Genomic DNA, 7,487 nt, shown 5'->3' with positions numbered 1-7,487 from the left:
TTTATTTCTTCGATGCTTTTTGTATGGCCCATTCTTCAGGTCTTATCTCGCTGGAGTTTCCCTTCGCCTCGAGAAGTTTATCCAACCTGTCCCTTAAGGAACTCGTAGATTCGGTGCAATCGCAAGCCCTCTTCCGAAGAGATAACGCTCTTTCTGCAATACTCTGGCAATTTGTCTCTGCTTTGTAATGCTTCTCGTGTGAATCAGTCGCCCAGCGGTAGATTCGTTCGATAACAAATACAGCAACGGCGAGGACGAAGATCACCTTGCCGGTCTTCAGTGGCCTGCCGTCAACCTCTTGCTGATAGCCTACTAATGCTCCTCCTACGATAAGTAATGGGACAAATAGGAAAAACTTCCACTTCGCGTAGTAATCTGCACAAAAATAGTGGGCACGCGCTTTCACTTCCATTTTGCCTCCAAATCTAAGGATATCCTTCTTTACTTCTTCACGTTCTCTTTCCTCGCGTTCTTTCCGTTCTCTTTCTTTGCGTTCTTCTTCCTCATCTTTAAAAAAATTGTTCCATTTTTCGCGAAAAAACTGTGACCACGAACCCATTTTGCTCAGGTGCGAACACTAAAACGCTATAGATGGATGGATGCACAGGAGTCGAGTAACGGTCGTGGCAAAAATAGCCTGCGTGCAGTCCCACTGATCCTTCGTCAACTGGGTCTGCATAATATCCAACAAAAACGTGTAGAAAGACCCCCCGCAACTAGTTTGAAAATATATAATCGTTGCCGATTGGCTACCTTATAACGCGGCCTCTCATTGGCTCGTCCCAGTCTCTATCTACAGGGTTGATGTTTTGTCTTCACACGTGAGTTTGAGAGGTCGAAAAAATTTTATAGTTTTGCCCGGATATTTTGATTTTTTATTGCTATGTAAATTACAGATGGAAACTCAAACAGCATGCAATCCTTGCGTGAACTTGATCGAAAAGGACTATGAAAGATATCGAAGAAACTTTCCAAAACAGTGTAACTACCCAGAACAAACGTGTACATGATGGAGGAGATTTACCCACTATTACCGTTACGCCGAAAAAGTCACGTCTGGATGAAGGGCTTCAAGGAGGGAACGTGCTCACTTCGACTCCAGCGAGCAAAAAGTCTCACTTCCATAACGCTCTACTTAGCCCAATCCGACCGATAAATGCAGTCTCCTCTGCCGCATCCACCAACACTAAAGTTTACATAGCGATAAAAACTCAAAATATCTGGACAAAAATATAAAATTTTTTCGACCTGTCCAACTCACGTGTGAAATAAAAACATCGACCCCGTAGATAGAGACTGGGACGAGCCAATGAGAGGCCGCGTTATAAGGCAAGATTATTTATTTTCAAACTAGTTGCGGGGGGTCTTTCTACACGTTTTTGTTCGATATTACGCAGATCCACTTGACGAAGGATCAGTGGGGCTGCACGCAGGCTAGACTAAAATGGATACCCCAAAATTAGGTTTCCGAGTAAGGACTGGAACTGAAGAAATTATTTTCGTCGAGTAATTCTGAGAGAAATGGGTTCCAGTCCCTTGGCGCACTCTCCTGTCGTGGCCAGGACAAAATTAAGCACTCAGAAACTGAGTGCTTAATTTTACACAAAAAATTTTTGTGTAAAGATGGTTTTTTCCCCAAAAATTTAAGGGTCTTTTAACGAAACCTAACATAGCGCTTTGGAAAAAGAGCCGTATAAGACAGAAGTGGCTCGTTTTATGCCTAAACTACGGTTTTAACTTTCATGAGTTCGCTCTTCGGAATTAAGAGCCTTACGGCCAACAATCTTCGTGCTAGTTAAATAAGGTAAGATCGTTTTTGTGCAAAAAATAAAAAAGAATCTTAAATACATTGTCAATACATCCTTCTAAGAATATTTGAAGAAAAGACGCATAATATTGAAATGAATCTCCTTAATTGTAGATTGCCTTAATTTGATGGCCTGCTCCCAGTTGGCTTGTTAGCTCAATTGGTAGAGCGCTGCACTAGTATCGCAGAGGTCAGTGGTTCGAATCCCGTACAGGCCTGAAATTTTTTTTTTCAGGTCTGATTTTCACTATTGCTCAAATAGTGCTTTACTGCGAAGGATCGTGCTCATATACGTCTCATAACCGCAGTTCACTCATATGTTTCATATGTTTGTTGTTGTTTGATTTATCATCTACGGGTTTATGTCGAATTAATTTGATGGCCTGCTCCCAGTTGGCTTGTTAGCTCAATTGGTAGAGCGCTGCACTAGTATCGCAGAGGTCAGTGGTTCGAATCCCGTACAGGCCTGAAATTTTTTTCAGGTCTGATTTTCACTATTGCTCAAATAGTGCTTTACTGCGAAGGATCGTGCTCATATACGTCTCATAACCGCAGTTCACTCATATGTTTCATATGTTTGTTGTTGTTGGTGTCTTCTTTCCTGTAATGAACGTAAAAAAATTAAACAGATTTCAAATTAGCATTTCTTATGTAAAGCAAATAAAGTTGTACGAGAGCCAGCATGTGGGAGTATGTAAGGCCAACACTGACTGAAAAAGAGATGCTCTTCGAGATTCTAAATTCTACACCTGACGAAGAGCGTCTATTGTTACTCCCCGAAAAAAAAAAAAGGAATATAAAACTACCCTTGATATTCAAAGTGACATAGGATCCCCGCTGAATATCAGCGACCAGTAAGCTCGTGCCACCCTAACACCTCATTTGACTTGAATATTTGAAATATTTTTTCCTGAACTGAACCTTACCTCTCTTTGCCAAACTCAAGCCTCAAGTCATCAAACGTTCCAAATGGGACAATTTGAGGTTACTCCAGTTGTTTTCAAGCATCTTTTGTTGAAGTCCAAAAGGACGAACGAAAGCCCTGTTTTTTTAGGCCCTACTATGATTCACCATAAGAAGACCTATGATGCCTATAGAGCCCTTGCCGCGGCATGTGCATCCAAATGCAAGGGGCTGTCAAAGGCAAAAGGGTTCATCACTGATTGGGAAGAAAACCTTCAACGGGTCTTTGAAGACGAGCTAAAGAGCGCCAGGAGCTTACGCTGCTTTAAGCATTTCGAAAATAATTGCAAGGAAAAGCTCCGGGAAATCGAAATTCGGCATAAAAAGGAACAGCGTTTCTTCTTGCATCAAGTGTTTGGAATTCCAGGAAAGCAGCAAGATATACTGGATGCTGTTGATCAGGATTATTTACGTGACCGTTTGGAGTCATCAAAGAGTGAGATGGAAGATAGGCAGGGGGAGGTCTTGAAGAGACCCGATGAGACGTATACTCCTTAGTTCTGGTCCTATCTGAAAGAACTTTCAGATATGATGGCGAAGCACATGGGAGAGTAAGTTCGAGAGGAGGCGGGGATGGCGGTTGGGGATGATGGTAAACCACTACGTTGTTACACTAACAATTCAGATTCCATGAACAACGTCATGAAATCTGCTAAAGAAACTTTCTTGAAACAAAACCCTTGTGTCTTGCAGTTGAACAAGATTCAGTTTTACGCAAAACGTGTTTGAGGTTGTTCATGTAAACCAAATGGAAGAGATGCACTCTGCCATCGCAGGGGTCAGTGACTAGTACATCCTTGCAGATCACGCCAGATATCTACAAGTGCCAGCTGACGTGTGGTTCGAATGGACACCCGAGATGAGGAAAGATTACGTCCTCGGTACTCAGAAGCTTTCGGTAAGTGACGTCTTCAAACAGGAAGATGTGCCCTGGCCGTCGTTTGAATTTTCACGTGCTGACGAAACAAAGGAATTTCGGTGTTTAGATACAGACATCGTTGAAGAACTGGTCAACAGTCACGCTTATTCCAAAGAAAATGCAGAGGCCTTGAAAAGGGAAGTCCTGTATCTCCTAAACCACCCTACAGCCATTCAGCGAAAGGCAAGTTTACAAACTGGCGGTGCTGTCCAATTTGAAGTTGCGAGCGCCAGCTCAAAGAACGGAACCGTACAGGTTTCCGTTTTCACCGATCATGCGACTTGTGTGTGTGGAAGGTACAAGCACGACAGCATTTGCAAACATTCCCTAGCCGTAGCAGCATTGATGTCCATTCTCTGTGTCCACCTTAATTTTATCGTAAAATCATGAGTATCGTAAAATCATGAGCGAAGGCAGCCTAGTATTTGAAGCCACTATTTGAAGTAATTACATGCAAACGGAGCTAAACGCAGAAAAATTAGCGCGCGTAACCAGCGTTTTAGTCTTGATTCCAAAATCAGCTCTTCAGACTTATTGACGGCTTCTTCAAGATAAAGAACACTGTGCTGCCTACTTATGACTCTCTTAAACAACTTACTGAAGATTTTAACAACCTTTTTATAAACAAGATAAGAGACATACGTAAGGAACTATCCGACCTTTCGAACAACACCCAGCTACTTCATAATATGAAAAAAAGAAATATTCACTGTGAACTCTCTGAATTCATTCCACCATCAAACAAGAATACTAAAGACATAATATCATTCTCGAACAAGACCTGCCCTCTTGATCCGATTTCAACACATATCATTAAAGACAACATAAACTTATTATTACCTCTTATCAGCAGAATCGTAGACAATCCATTGAAATTGGAGTCTTCCCAACTTCTTTGAAAACCTCAGTGGTTCGTCCGAAACTGAAGAAACCTAATCTTGAGCCTGATTTGTTTGCCAATTATTGACCCATAGCCAAAATTCCATTTGTCTCTAAGATAATTGAAAAGTCAGTTACCATTCAAGTTCAAAATTACCTGAACTACCATGGACTATTTCCTTCCTTGCGATCTGCACACAGGAAACATCACTCAACAGAATCTGCTCTACTTAGAGTTAGTAATGGTATTTTTAGGACACTTGACTCTCAAGGCGAAGTAATTCTGGTTCTACTTGATCTATCAGCAGCTTTCGATACCATAGACCACCATCTTCTGCTCACGAGACTTAGGACATACGTTAACTTCACTGGAACTGTTCTTCAATGGTTCTCCTCGTACCTATTTGATTGCTTCCAGCAAGTTACTATTAGCGATTCTACATCCTCACCGCGATGCTTAGAATATGGAGTACATCAGGGCTCGATACTTGGCCCATTACTCTTTACTCTCTACCTGGCACCTCTTCAAGATGTTATACTTACTCGCGACTTAAATTGTATGTTCTGCGCCGACGATACGCAAATCTACATCACTATTAAAGATCCTGAGCATTCTGCCGAGTCTGTAAATATTCTTCAAGCATCTGTAAATGATGTTTTTGCGTGGTACACTCAGAACATGCTGAAGAGCAATCCAGATAAAACTGAAATTCTGCACTTCACCTCCTGGTTCAAGAAGCAACCGTCATTGTTGGAGACCCTAACATTAGCAAATAGTGAAATAGGAATCAAAGGAAAAGCAACGAATCTAGGCATTGTAATGCATAAAAAGCTATCTTTTAACGACCATATCAATGAAACATGCAAAAAAGCCCCTTTTGCTATAAGATCCATTGGACTCGTCCGTCGATACCTTCCCAATGATGCGTTGAAGATGCTAGTCAACTCCCTTGTAATTTCTAGACTAGACTATTGTAATAGCATTCTATATGGGATACCAAAGTATCAAAGGGACAAACTACAGAGGATCCAGAATATCGCTGCTCGTATGATAACCGGAACACGAAACACTGAACATATCACACCCATTTTAAAGAATCTACATTGGCTGCCAATCGAAGCAAGAGTTAGTTTTAAGATATTACTTATAACTTATAAGATCTTAAATGAGCAATCTACTAGTTATTTAGAATCTCTTATACAAGAATACCACCCATCAAGAACACTGAGATCCTCAACTCGATCACAGTTATGCATCCCACCTATTAAATCCAATTCCTATGATGGACGCGCTTTTTCAGTATCTGCACCGAAACTACGGAACTCAATTCCCGAATATATTAAAAGAGCGGAAACAGTAGAAACATTCAAAACTAGGCTTAAGACATTTTTGCTTAAAAAACATTACTGTTAATTAATTACTTACTCTTATGTCTTAATAATCTGTTGTTAGGCGCATTGAGATTAGAAATGCGCCCTATAAGCATCTATTTATTATTATTATTATATTATTATTATTATCATTATTATTCCAACTAGATATGAAAATGACTGGAGTTCTTTAACCAATTACTTCCGAGAGCATGTAAACTTCGTATTGATGGATGACTGCTTGCATGTTTAGTTGTAGAATCGCTATTTAAGTTTTGCTTCAATGTCACTACATGTAGCAACCCCATGCAGGGAATTCCTCATAGGTGAAAATTTTTGTCACGAAAGTTAAACGTAAGAGTTGTTCTTGCTTTCTAGTTTTTCCAGTTTTTCTTGCTATTATACTGAGCTAGTTCATGTTCGTGCCGGCCGGCCGGCCTGGGGCGGTAACCGTAAGATAGCATATACTTATTGAATTTTAGTTACCAACTTAACCTCGAGCCGGTAACGATGGAGAACAACCGTGTTATATGGAACTAATAGATTTGCACATATCAAGTAATAAATCGGTGAAAGGATTGTTTGTCAAAATTTACACTCGGAATTAGTGTACAATGAAAATAATCTGAACAAGATAACATCACATTACGTTCTACAAACCTGTTATATTCCAGAAAGGTACATCAAAATTATTCTGGCACACGTTTATGTTTACCGCTAGATTGTATTCGTTGTTGCGACATTAACTGTTGAACAATATACTCTGTCGCTCAAGGTTGTTAGTATTCTGAAAAGTAATGTCTGAATTCGAATGGAATTTTTTGGTAGAATCTTCCAATACAGATAGATAATAGACAATATAAATTAAACGTTTCAACGGGAGTCTTCGTTTTGTAGTTTTAGGGGGGTAAAACTACAAAACGAAGACCCCTTCGATTTCAATGTTTTATCGTAAAATAAAGCGTTTTAAGGGAGGTCTTCGTTTTGTAGTTTTAAGAGGGGTAAAACTACAAAACGAAGACTCCATCGATTTTAATGTTTTAGCGTCAAATGAAGCGTTTTAAGGGGGGGCCTTCGTTTTGTAGTTTTAGGGGATAAAACTACAAAACGAAGACCCGATCGATTTCAATGTTTTAACGTTAAATGAAGCGTTTTAAGGGGGGTCTTCGTTTTGTAGTTTTAGGGGGGTGAACTGCAAAACGAAGACCCCATCGATTTCAATGTTTTATTAGTTCTTCATCGTCGAAACCAATGTGTCGGCTCATTTTAACATCGATGGGAATAAAACATATTGCACCCATATGTTCCGACATGCGTTGGAGAATAAGCCGCAACGTCAAACATCGCCCAGAATGCTATGGTCTCTCGCGAATGGACTTGCAGTGCCCATTTAATCAGTGGGCAGTTGGTAAAGCTTTGTGAATACACGAGTCTCTTTACAGATTTCAGCTGTTGTCAATCAAACGGTTGAATTCGTAAAGTAAATCCTAAGGTGACATAAAGTGAGCAATAGCAATAGTTAACAATAGCCACGCTCTTATAATAAAC

Source organism: Stylophora pistillata, chromosome 7, assembly GCF_964205215.1.
Source record: "Stylophora pistillata chromosome 7, jaStyPist1.2, whole genome shotgun sequence".
Taxonomy (NCBI): Eukaryota; Metazoa; Cnidaria; class Anthozoa; order Scleractinia; family Pocilloporidae; genus Stylophora; species Stylophora pistillata.
The sequence above is the reverse complement of the archived record's forward strand: the minus strand, read 5'-3'. Positions refer to the sequence as shown.